The 13603-nt window shown below is 40.5% G+C and overlaps 1 long non-coding RNA gene across 1 annotated transcript in view; it reads right to left on the reverse strand.

Moving 5' to 3' along the window:
- Positions 1 to 351: 351 nt before the first annotated feature.
- The window catches only part of LOC134758038 (uncharacterized), a 38208-nt gene continuing 24956 nt past the window's right edge, over positions 352 to 13603 (reverse strand). Inside the window, exon 3 of the long non-coding RNA XR_010132780.1 lies at positions 352 to 753. This is a non-coding gene — a long non-coding RNA (uncharacterized lncRNA). The remainder of the gene's footprint in view (positions 754 to 13603) is intronic.

The raw sequence follows: 13603 nt of genomic DNA on the forward strand, positions 1-13603 counted from the left end.
CTTCCCTGTCCTCCAGTTTCACTGCTCCTTCGTGTATCATTGGGGCAATGGACCAAATCCCCCACTGACTCCATGCAGCAAGTGTAACTTCTTCTGTTGGATTCTCAAGATCCTTTCTAATATGTCCACATTTTGGTTCAACTCTATTCTTCTTATTCTGCTATGTGTACTTTCAGTTTTGATCAGTGTCCAAAGTCCCAGAGATCTCTGGTCGCTGATCAGAGTTCAGCTCACTTTTTTTTTCCATTATTTTACACAGGTGCATAATACAGAGGTTCCCTGAAGTTGGGGTTTAATTCCTATTCTCTGTTCATAAATGTGCCTACCACAGTGTTAAGCACAAGTAGAAGCTCAATAATTATTCATTATCTCATTAAGTTAATGCCTACAACATGATTTTTGAGAGTTAAGGAGTGCATATTGCAGGTGCCAATAAACAAATCCACTATATTGGATATGCATTACAGTTGGTGCAATGCTTCAGGGTTTATAGGCTGGGAGGGACTCTGTAGCCCACTCCTCAGGCAGAAGTAAATTGTTGCTCCAGCCAATGATTTGGTTGTCAGAAGGCACAAAGTCCAGGCTCAGGATCTAGTGGGTCAACTCTCTAGTTTCTGATGATATCCCATATCAGGATGTTACTGAGTTGCCCTGGAACAGAGAGGGAAAGGATAGTATCGGGGGTGTCTTGTCTCTTATCCTCTCTCTCCATTCAACCAAGACCTCATTCTTGCTGAGTCCAATTCTGTTCTCCTGGCGGTAGAAAAAAGAAAAAAAAAACATCATCTTGTACCTGGAAACAGGAAAACACATTAAATACTGCATAAGGGCTCATATTATAAATTGTATCTTTTATATATGAGTCACATTGCTTGAACCTGACTACTTAGAAACAAGATCTCAATAGTAGAGGTGAATTTGAATTCTGAGTCAGTGGTCCCCAATCCTGGCTGTTGATCAGTGTCTTGGAGGGAGAGAGGTTGGATTCAAAAACACTGATGCCTGGGCTCCAACAACCACAGATAAGGATTTGGTAGCTCAGCAATGGAGCCCAGGCATATGCAATTTTTAAAAGCTCCCCTGGGAATTCTGAGCATCCAGCATTGGAAACCATTGTTCTAGACATAGCAGCATGAGGTGAGTGAACATTAAAGTTCCTTTTGTGTGTTAAGAGCCTACAATTTGAATGAATAAACCAATTGCTGTATCAAAGAAAGTGCTTCTGGGCTAGGAAACGTGGCTTGGTGGAGGAAGATTATATTCTATATCCCATATCACTCATTTTGATTATCCAACATCGCAGGCTGTAACACAGCTATATGCTTAAACTACTCTCCTTTAGAAAGTTAAAGTAAGTAGACCTGTTGGCTTGTATTGACTTTGAGGATTTTGAATGACTGTAACTTGCAAAGCCTATTGACCTCCTATATTGTAGCTAAGAAGTATTTTAAGCCTAATCAGAAACATCCTTTTAAATCTTTTCAAGTAGATAAAGTTCAACATTGAATCAACAAGTAGAGGAGGTTCAAGTAGAAATTTGTCAACAAGGACAAATTCAAATGATGTTCACTTAAAGGAAATTGATGTATAAAGAAGGAAAGAGAAACCTCTACTTTCTCAAAACAGTGAACTTCATAGTTCCCTGTAATTCCTGGAATGTCTATCATCTTCTCCTGTGTTCCCTTCCATTTTCCTATTCAGATAATATGTTTGTATTTCCATATGAAATGTCAGATTTACATCACTCGGCCACTCACTAAGGAAGTTATCTGGAAATGTTTTGATCTTCCACAGAAAGTCTTTATGCATTCTTGCCACCACCGTTAGTGTATTTTCAACTTAAACTATCATCAAATGAGTTTTCACTTTGAAATAAATGTAATCGTTCTTAGAAATGGAAGAAAGTGTTTGTTTCAGAAAAGAGCTGACTCTGTGGCTGGGCTCCTGGGAGTGTCTTTTACAGACCATTGGTGCTTACCAAATCAATGGACTTCACAACCGTGGAGACTGTTGATTTCAGGTAGCCTTACAGGAAAGTTCATTTTCCACTTCAAAATAAAGCCCAAAGGATTTGAAACTTTACTACATATTCATTCCTTTGGTTAATTTATTGCTAGATTTTATTCCGTTAACCTGTTCACAGTCATTTGTACCATAGTCTGAGCTAGTTCATTAACCACTTTCTGCTGTGACCTCCAGCTGTTATTTTCATCTGGATCAGGGAGAATAAGATGGGTGGAGTCATTTCAGGATGTATCAAATTGATGTGATAACTACTGGACCCTCAATAAAAGGGCAGGAATTCTACTATAGCAATTAAAGATGTCTGTCTGAGCAGTGAAGTAGGGCCATATGAGGTCAAGAAAATTCTTTCTCCAGGAGGTCTAACACACTATGTAATGTGCAAAGACATACACTTAGCCTCTAACTTTCTCTACCTCAGTCACTGACTGGAAAAGAAAATTGATACGCTCTTGGACTCTACAAGCCTCCATCTGGATTCTTGGGGATTTTCTGAGTGAATTGTGAAGGTCTTGTTTACCATGTATTTGACTATCCTTTAAAAAGTTTTCAACTGAAGTCCGGCATGGTGGCTCACGCCTGAAATCCCAGCACCTTGGGAGGTCAAGGCGGGTGGATCATTTGAGGTCAGGGGTTCAAGACCAGTCTGGCCAACATGGTGAAACCCCATCTCTACGAAAAATACAAAAATTAGCCAGGTGTGGTTGCGCATGCCTGTAATCCCAGCTACTCGGGAGGCTGAGACACAAGAATTGCTTGAACCCAGGAGGCAGAGGTTGCAGTAAGCTGAGATCGCACCACTGCACTCCAACCTGGGTGACAGAGCAAGACACTGTCTCAAAAAAAAAAAAAAGAAGAAGAAGAAGAAGAGAAACGTTTTCCACTGTACAATAGTACTAATGTGGAGAGAGAGAAATATAGTGTGATTTTTCTTCAGCCTTCCCCCTACCTTAAGATAGTCCTAGGCAGGATGATGGGTCTGCAGTGTGAACTCTTCCCCAGGTCTGACTGGGCACCCCAGAGGTCTGAGCAACTCGAAACAGCAGGAGGAGTGTAGAAGCCTAGGAGAAGGTTACTACTAGACAAGTTTGCAGAAAAGTGGGAACATCACCTGCAGTGTTCTCTAGCTCACTATGGCATCATTATCTTTCAACTCATCCAAGGTGACCCCTTGGAAGACATCTTAGATCCTTTGCACAGTCAATCATCAAACACAATCCATGTTCCTCTAATGTTCCATCAATGACTTCTCTCCTCCATAGCACTATAGCATTTCTGCTTATTCAGACCTTCATTGTCACCTGGGATACAGCAGCTTCATTCTGCCTGATCTCCGTGTGACCAGTCTCTGTTCGTATAAATCCACACCCCACAATATGGCCAAAAAGATGTCCTAAGAACATAAATTTTCTTTCCCAAAACTTCAAAGATTTTCTTGTCACCCCAGGAGGATTTTCCTAATAATGGGACACTAGGCACTGGTAGTTTTGAGAATGCTTTTAGAGACCCATGGTGACAGCATTACCTCATGTTAAATCCACAGCAGCAACGTCCCAGATCCCTCTCCATCCTTCTAAGGGAAAGCTTCACTGTAGGAGTGCTTTATGGCTGTCATACTCCTCAAAAACCTGCTCATTTCCCTTTTTAGCCAAGAGATAGTAGGCTTGGGCTCAGAGTTGTCATTAGGCAAAAGTATCTAGTAAGACTGTAATAATATAGTTTGGTTTTACTTTATGGGTTTCATTTTCTTATGTTTATGACAAATGGTATGGGTTATTATTTACAATGGTAATAGAATTTCCTTATAAAGTAAGCTTATTTAGTTTAAAAGAAGGTGAGTCCATTTAAAGACCATATTAAGTAAATGGTTAAAGAAGAGATACTGCAATACTCAGATCTGGCAAAAATTGTGAAGCTGATACTGAATGGCTGAAGTTTGGAAAGCCCTAACTTTAGGGGTTACAGTCTATGCTACTTAACATGGCATTTGAGGACTTCAGCATACGTTCCCACTTCTCCATCTGGTGACATTGATGACCAACTTGTCCTCTCACTGTATCGTGTCACTGTGCTGAGTGACACATGCTAGAGTGAATGCCTAGAGTCCTTCCCTCCTCCTCACCTACCTGTAACTTCCAGTTCTTTGAGTCTCAGTTTTTTTTGTTGTTCCTCCAAGAAATCTCCTGACATCCCAGCCCCATTGGCTATGAGAGTTGACTTTTCTGGATTCACTTATTCTTAGTCTACTATATGTCAAATCCACCCACACCTCTCAACGTGCTCCCATGGGGCATTTAGTTTAGTGTGGCTGCAACCCCTGTAAAGGAATGATGTGCCATTCTCCGTATATATAATATCTAAGTAATCTCCATAATAATAGTACTAGAAAGGAGGACTGTGACGCTAATATCACAGATATGAGAATACCGAGGCACAGAGATTAACTTTCTCTAGGCCATAGAACTACAAATGGATAGTACCCAACTATGCCAAGGGAGAAGGCAGGGGAGCGGGATACTTTTTGGATAGGTGCTGTTGGTTCAAGCACACTTAAATGTAAATGCATCTGGATGTCACCATCTTGACTATTTGCCACTATACAGAGGAATGCAAAGGCATCAGAGACTGTGACTGCAGCCAGCAGTGCCCAAAACCCTTCTCCCTTCTGCCTGTGAGGCAGAGATGACACAGTCTCTGAGTGCACATGGTCCCAGTCCCTGACAGGAAGCAACTGTGATACTTGTGGGAGACTCAACAGCAAAGACATTGACTAGTGCCTATGAACATTGCTGCTGGGTACTGCAGGGGGCAGGATGGGAGAAGCAGATTACATTTCCTTCATACTTTAAAATAATTTAATTATTTCTCATGCAGTCTAAATGCTCACTGCTTTAGACTAGCAGTGTGTTTTTATTTAATTTCATTTGCACTATCTAATTTCTGCTTACATCCACCCTGAGATAGCTGGCCTTTTCATATAAAGTAAGGCATGCTTTCTTAGTCTACAGTTAAGAAAACTGAAGTTCAGAGAAGCTAAACATTTTGTCCAAGATCGCACAACTGCTTAATTCTAAGAGCTGAGACTTGAATCTGAACTGCTGGTCCCGAAACCAATGCTTTTCCTATGATGCCATGTGTGTTCCCATAAGGAAGAGGTCAGAGTTGTGTTGTTTTGGATTCACATTACCTCTGAAAGTGACATACCAGCTGGCTGGGGATTATTTCTAGTCTAAAATGGTGTGGGAAAAGAAAAGGATCACTTACAACAAATCCTAGGCTTGATGTCTTCATGAACCACAGTTCAGCAAAACATTCTGTGGAATGGTTGTGTCCAGATTGGCATTGCTGTGAGACATCATCAGAGCTGCCACGGGGAGCCAGAAAAAAAATCCTTCCTGGCATGGCTAGGCACCCTCTCTGCTTTCTGACCCATCAGTCGGGTCTAAGGTTCAACTCCTTCCTAATTTCTCTTCTGCTGTTCATCTCCCGCTAACAAGTTCTATCTCAACAGCTAGGGCACTAGCAATCTCTAGAGTCTCAGCAGCTGGGTTCTATGCCCCTGTCTTCAGACAGTGATGCAGAAACTAAGCATCAACCATGGCAAAAAGCTGGTAGAGATATAATGTCTACTGTTTATCATGCAGTGTAGAACACGGAGCCATTCCCTCAGCCCTTTCCTCCCTCTGCCTCAAAGATGGGTTTGCATTTCCATTTGGTTGAGGGAACAGATGACCTTCCTTGAACGTGTCCATATCCAGCTTTATCTTCTATCAAACACCCATGCTTTACTCTCACAAGACGCTTCTATATTCTTCCAGGGGGCTCATGACACTCCTGCCCTCCTGACCTTTAACATTTCTTCATCTAGAACGACCTGCCTTATCCTTTCCATGTCTAAAAACTGTGCCTATCTTTAACACTCAACTCAAATACCACCTCTCTTGGGATGTTCTCACTGTTTCCTCCTCTATTCCTCCTTTGACACTCTATAACTCCTTAGTTCTTATACCCCATATTACAGAAGTTACGAGCACTTGCTTTAGAGTCATAGAGTCAGGCTCAAAACCAGTACCTCCAATTACTAATAATAACACTAAGAACCCATCAATTGCTCAGAATATTTCTTCACTCATCTTAAAATAGGAATAATAATAAGATCCTCTTCGGGAGACTGGTTAGGAGCTAAATGACATGGAATAATAACATACATTTATCATAATGCCACAATGTAGATAAAACACTATAGTAATTTGTTTTACTTCTTTTGCTACAAATAAGATTTCCTACTCCATACTTTGCAGAGCAGTTACTTGGATACATGCCATACACTGATTGCAGTGGGTTCAGTCTCTAGGCCTTCCAAAAGGATTGAGTGGGGAAGGGAAGAAATAATAAGGATATGAAGATTGAAGCAAGTACAGGTTTTTATTTGCCATTTTCTGCACAACAGAAAGCTACTGTAGACTCAACAATGTGCTCCTGCTCTTTCAGGTTGCAGTCAGTTAATCCAGAATATCTGTGAATTTATTAGTGCAACTGCTTCCTCCTCAAGGCCCCTGATACTGTGAAGAATCTGGAATTCCTGATTCCTGCCAAAAAAAGAATACTGCCTGCCAAAGAGGTTGCAACTCTGGATTTTCCCAGTGGGAAGCCACAAATATTCCTCACCTCATTTCTTAGCGCACTCTCAAAACTAGCATCTTAAGACTTTCCCGTTCATAGGCCCTAATTTTAATTCCCAAGACCCAGAAACATACCTGAGAGGTGTTGTCTAGGAGACATTCCAGTGGAAAATGTTAGTCTCTCTGTAGATAACTAGTACTTACATAGAACTCACTATGTGCTAAGTACTTTTTTTTTAAGGACTTTAAAGAGACTAACTCATTTAATTCTCATAGTGATCATAAAGGGTAATTGCTATTGTAATCCTCATTTTACAAATGAGGAAACTGAGGCATCAAGAAGCTAACTTACCCAAGATTGCACAGTTAAAAAGCAGTCGAGCTGGGACTCAAACTCTAATCGTACCTCTGAGCCATGCCCCATTAATAAAATAGGCAGACAGCTGGAAAGTCATTTATACAGATACAAATTTAAATACTGATTTAAACTCTCTCCTTGAGAGTCACATACACTACCACTTTCCCTAGCACTTGTCCCATCCTCTTCCCCAAACTAATTTAGATGCCACTTCTTTATTTTTCTCTTATCATTCTGGATCCACCTCAATCCTGATCCCCCCACCCCTACCCAAGACTGTGGGCCCTGAAGAACAGATAACATTTTTATTAATCTTTGCCACACCATTGTCTAGCGAAATGCCTGACGCAGCAATATTTAGTGAATAAATGAATAAATGATTGAGGCTGTATCTGTCTATTAAATCTATGGGAATCAATCTATACTATTCCATTTCTGGAAAGTAGGGACAGTGCTTTTTATTTTTTTATACCCTCCTAAATGCTTAGTAGCTGTCTCATAATAAAGGCTCCCTGAGTGCTAGTTGAAAGAATGAATGAATAAACAACCCTTTTCTGGAAGTCGTGGTAAATCTTGCCCCTGCCTCTTTCTCTGTTCTGTGTCTCTCTAATGCTTTAGCCCCCACAGGCTTCATCTGTGTAGCTTATTCATGTTTAAAAATGAAGATGACACTCTACTGTCTTAGAAATATTCTAGACTCCAACTGCTATTTTTAAGAGGGACAAGTGCAATTGCGGTTACAGATCTATGTGAGGAACAGCAGGAGTTTATCATTTGTTGGTGCTGTGGAATAATTCCAACATTTATGGTTCATTTCTCCCTTTCTCCTCTCATCGTGTTTTCTCAGTTCCCAAGCTTGATAATGTCCTACCATGTTATGAGAAAAATAGTACTAAATCTGATGGCGAGTCTGTGTTTGGGGAGTCTGGAAACACATTCTCTCTCTCTCTCTCTCTCTCTCTCTCTCTCTTCTCATCAAAAACGGCAGAGGTGGGGGCTGGGGTGTCCTGAGAGTAGTTAACTACCCTCACCATATTGTATCCAATCTATGTCATTAGGGGCACTATAGAGGATCCAAAAATAATTCATTTAATGTAGCCCTTCTCTTTCTCTTTTTCCTGGTCTCTGAGTTAAGGAGAAGATGACTAGAAATGTCATCCTCTACACTCTACATGCCAATATTTAGCTGGTAGGGAAACCTGGAGCCAATGAGTCTGTTGAGCCGCTTTTAAGTGATAGCATAAAATTCTAATAGGTAATTGTAGCCCACCTGCAAGGTGGCCCACAGTAATCTCTGCCTTCTGGTATTCATGCCTTCATACAGTTCCCTCCCATATTATACTAGGGTTGGTCTCTGTGACCAATAACCCAAAATCACATTACAGAAGTGATGACATGTCACTTCCAAGATTAAGTTCTATATCTGCTGTGACTTCTATGTGAGTCTTGTTCTTTCTCCCTCTCGGGTCATTCACTGTGGTGAAGCTAGCTCTGTGACTGTAAGCAGCCCAATGAGCATGCCTGCATGGTGAGAAACTGAAGTTAATTACCAACATCCATGTAAGTGGACTTGGCTCTTCGAACTCATCAAAGCATTGGGATGCCCATAGCCCTGGTAAACATCTTGACCATAATTTCACAAGAGATTCTCAACCAGAACTATCCATCTAAAATGTTCTTAGATTCCTGACTTCAGAAGCTGGGTGAGATCATCAATGTTTGTTCTTATAAGCTGTTAAGTTTTGGAATAACTTGTTTTGCAGCAATAATTAACTAGTGCGGCTTTGTGGTTAATGCAAGGAGTTGAAATCAGACTGTGGTTAACATTGCCACATTTTAGCTATGTGAATTCTGTGGGTTCCTTATTTTTCTGAGCTCTGAATTTATCATTTAAAAATAGCAACCTCATCTCATAATATCTACCTCATAGAGATATGATTCAATGGGGAAAATTCATGTAAATACAGTTAGCACTGTGATTGCCACATAGTTCAGTGCTCATCAATTCAACAGTAATTTAAAGAAATTCTCAAAATAAATATAAATATTTTAAAACCCTCTTATCGCCATTTGGAGTACAGCTAGTTCTAATTTAAAGCAGTGGAGAAACATATTTATTAGTAAGAATTCAATGAGCACTACAGATGAGATGGGCAGGAAGTAGGTGAAAATGTTGGTTGTCTGGCGGTCTAGAAGGGAGCTCAAAGCCTGATTCATTTGCATATTAATATAAATTCCCACAGAGAGATTTTTAGCTGTCCAGTAGGTCCTGAACACTGTTTGCACAAAGGCCCAAACCCAGATGAGATGTCTTGCTTATATAGATTTGAATCTTTTCCCCTTTAAGTATGGTTTTGCCTCAGGAAAATCCCCTTTAAACATGAAGACATAGTTTCTTATTACACAAATGGAAACATGGAAATGCAGAGAATTTAGCCTCTTGTCTCAGGTCCCCAGATAGACATGCATTGGATTAGAACCCTGGTCTTGTGCTTTACCTCCGAATCTCCTGTGTCATCTGTGAGTTGCAAGGAGACATCCCAGAGCAGCTGAGACACATTCAATCCCTTATGCTTGCTTTGCTAAAAGGAGAGTGACTATGAAGCCAAGCATAGCAACTTATGTCTAACACATGTTAAGTACGACTCAGGCCAAATGTATTGCCTGGGAATTCTGTTCAGTGCTCTGATTCTCACTCTCTACATGTCAAAAGTAGTTTCTGCAAAGCATTAGCAGTGACAAACCCTATAAATCTAATTGCTCCTCAGGTGGTCCAGATGTGGTCTGAGGCTACTGTTAGGCCCATTTCGTCATACTGGGGTCACCACTGACCTTTTAATGCTTCGGATGCTATTGGAGATGCTGTGATTTTGGTGCTGGGATACTGCTGACCTCTTCATAGTTCTGTGATGCTGAGGATGCTGCTGAACTTGTCAAGATTTGGTTCTACAGTGCCAGGAATGCTACTGATTTTCTCATGATCAGAAGCAGCTTGCTGAAAAGAAAAGCTTTCCTGTATAGATATTAATGGGAAGGATTTGCCAGCTCCATACTCACCTTGCACATGAAGGCTCTCTCATGATTACAGCCCAAATAGAAACTCAAGAGTCTGTAATGGTTGCTGGCTTTGTAGAACAATTCTCCCAAGCTGTCGGTTTTACACAAACTTTTTGGGCTATTTTCCCAGGTTTCTCAAACTGGAGCTCCAGATATAAGAATTTGTTAGATACACGTAGTTTACAGCAGCATGCTCAGAATGAGGATCAGCTAAAGTCACTTTTCTTTGTGCTGGGTTGGGGCACGCTCTGCTTGTTTCAAAAGCCATAGCCATGGAATGCTAGAGAGTGTGGTAAGATTGGCTAGTCACCAGGGTAGTGCTTGCCAAAGTGTCTCAGACATGTTTATGTTATTCCTTCATGATCTGCATGCTCACCTCTTAAAGTCTTTTCCCCCCAATTTTATTGAGGCATGATTGGCGAGTAAATATTAAATATATGTAAGATGTACAACATGATGTTTTGATATATGAGTACATTGTACAATGATTCCCCCAATCAAGTTAACCTATCCGTCACCTCACATACTTTAGTGAGAACACTTAAGATCTACTCTTTTAGAAAATTCTGGTATACAATACATTATTATTAACTAGTCACCATGCTGTATATATTCATTTTACAATTCTGACACGTAGTCTCCAATTTCCCCCACCTCCTGCCCCTGGTAACCACTGTTATACTCTCTATTTCTAATGATCAACTTTTGTAGATTAAGTAAGATCATGGGGTATTTGTCTTTCTGTGTCTTCCTTATTTCACTTAGCATAATGTTCTCCAGGTTCATCCCTGTTGTCACAAATCGCAGAATTGCCTTCTTTTTTAAGCCTGAATAATATTTCCTGTAATGCATACACACATTCACATACATTTTCTCTATCCTTGCACCTATTGACAGACACTAAGGTTGTTTCCTTATCTTGACCATTGTGAATAATGCTGCAATGAATATGGAGTGCAAATATCTTTTAGACATGCTGCTTTTATTTATTTTAGGTGCATACTCAGCAGAGGGATTACTGAGTCATATGGTGGTTCTATTTTTAATTTTTTAGGAACCTGTCTACTATTCTCTGTAAGGTTTGTACTAATTTACATTTCCTCCAACAGTGTACAGGGATTCTCTTTTATCCACATCCTCACCGACACTTGTTATTTTTTGCCTTTTTGATAACAGCTATCCTAACAAGTGTGAGGTAATATCTTGTTGTGGTTTTCATTTGCATTTCCCTGATGATTAGTGATGGCGAGCACCACTTCATGTACCTATCGGTCATTTGTATGTATTCCTTGGAAAAACATCCATTCAGATCCTTTCCTCATTTTTTAATTGAGTTATTTGGTTGATTGGTTGGTTTTGCTGTTGAGTTGTGTGAGTTCCTTACAGATCTTGAATATCGGCCCCCTATCAGATATACAGTTTCCCAATATTTTCTCCCATTCAGTAGTTTGCCTTTTCATTTGTTGATTGTTTTCTTTCCTGCACAAGAACTTTTCTGGTTTGATGTGGTGCCACTTATTTATCTTTGCTTTTGTTGCCTGTACTTTTGGTGTCAATATTCATTGACAAAACTAATGTCAAGGACCATTTCCCTTATGTTCTCTTTTAAGATTTTTATAGTTTCAGGTCGTATGTTTTAGTATTTAATCTATTTTGAGTTGATCATCTCTCTTTCCAAATATTACTTACTTAATGAGACCTTTCCTGGCCCACTCTATGTGAAAGTGCAGCTCTTCCTCCAATACTTCCTCTGCCCTTCCTTGCTGATCTGTTACTCTTAGGACTTATCACCTTCTAACAAACTAAATAGTTTATTTTGTTTACACTAAAATTCGTGGCAAGAAATTTCATTTGTTTATTTACTCTGTATTCTCAGAACCTAGGGCAGTGTCTGAGAACTCAAATATACTCAGTAAATAGTTATTACATTAATTAATATTGGCAAAATTAAGAGAAGGAACACATACTTTGCTTTGCAATCTTTTAACGTCACTAATATATTATATCTTCTTAATATCCATAAAATATTCCCTATGCCTTGCCCCATTTTGATCCTCACCTCAGGTTGGCATAGTCAGCACTATTATTATTCTCACTTTGATAGAAGTCAGGCTCGGAGTGGTGACATAATTTTGCTAAATTCACCCGGCTAAGAAGTGACATAGCTCTGGTGTGAACAGGCATCTGACTGCAATGAGCTGTGACTCTTGAGTGTTTTCTTCTTACTGATATAGTTAGTGACTTAGAGGTGATCCACAGAAGAATTCTGGAAATCGAAGTCTTCCATGTTTTGATGTCCAAACCTTACTTGTTTTCCCCTTTCTTTTGAAGAACAATAAATTCATCAAGTACTAACCATTTTACTAGAAAGAAAGATCAGGAGCACATAGAAAACAAAATATTCTTTGCTTTCCTTATGAAGCAATTTCACATCTTGGAAAACATCCCGGTGGAAGCATTGGGTAGCTTCAGGCTACTTGGTGGCTTGTGGGGATCCCTCCTACAGTACCCAAAAGCTGGCTTTGTTTCCCTCTCAGCACAATAATGTGGGGTGTAGGAGCCAGGCTACCATGGGATGGTGTTCCACATGTCCAGGCTTGTTGCTCCAGAGAACCAGAGATCCATTCAGGGACCTCAGGAAAGTGTTTGTTAATAACAGCAGGGAAAGTTCATTGACTCAGACAGATACGGGTTCTGATCTCAGCCTTATTGCTTGCCATCATGGGACCTTTGTCAAGTTAATTAATGTTTCTAAGTCTTGAGTCCTTAAATGAAAAATAGGGTCAATTCTGGTGCCAGACTGCCTGACCTAGAATCCTGGCTCCTCTACTAACCAGTTGTGCAACTATAGGCCATACTGTTAATGCTTTGTTCCTTGCTGTCCTCATCCGTACACAGGTATAATTTCAGTACCGTGATTATTATGGCGATGTGAGAATTAAACTAGTTAATATGTGTAAAGTACTTGGAAGAGTGAGTAGGCGTACCATTATTGTATTATCTGACTCCATTGTTTATTATTAGCACCAAATGAGATACATATGTTGTCTTATGTTTTGGCCTCCCCCCGAAGTAGGCCCTGTGATAAAGATTTGGATGCAAGTGGTTTGTCTGGGAGAAGGTCTCAGGAAGCACTGGTAGGGGGCTCGAGAAGGAAGAGAGAAAAGAGGAGGCAGCTCACAAAGTGTGCTGATGGTCAGGGTCCTACTGCGGACATTAGAGACTCTATTCTGCCGAGGACCTCTGGGAAATAGGGAAGCTGTGCCTGAGAGCTACCTCTCCCAAGGGGGGAGGAATATGCTTATTCACCTAGTCATTGCCATCCATCACTGACTGAGAGTTGCCTTAGAAATACTCATTCCACCTCAGTTTTGAGTTCAGTTTGCAGACAGAGTATGTGCTTGAGGCCAGACAAGCTATGTGGGGAGCAGCTTCAGTGTGCACAGATGAGTGCTGAGGGGAGATGGGGAGACTACAGTCCTGCTACAGGACAAGTGTCAGGTAGAGAACCTGGCTCACAATGCGTTTTCAATAAATGTCTGTA

Source organism: Gorilla gorilla, chromosome 2 (assembly GCF_029281585.2).
Source record: "Gorilla gorilla gorilla isolate KB3781 chromosome 2, NHGRI_mGorGor1-v2.1_pri, whole genome shotgun sequence".
Lineage (NCBI taxonomy): Eukaryota > Metazoa > Chordata > Mammalia > Primates > Hominidae > Gorilla > Gorilla gorilla.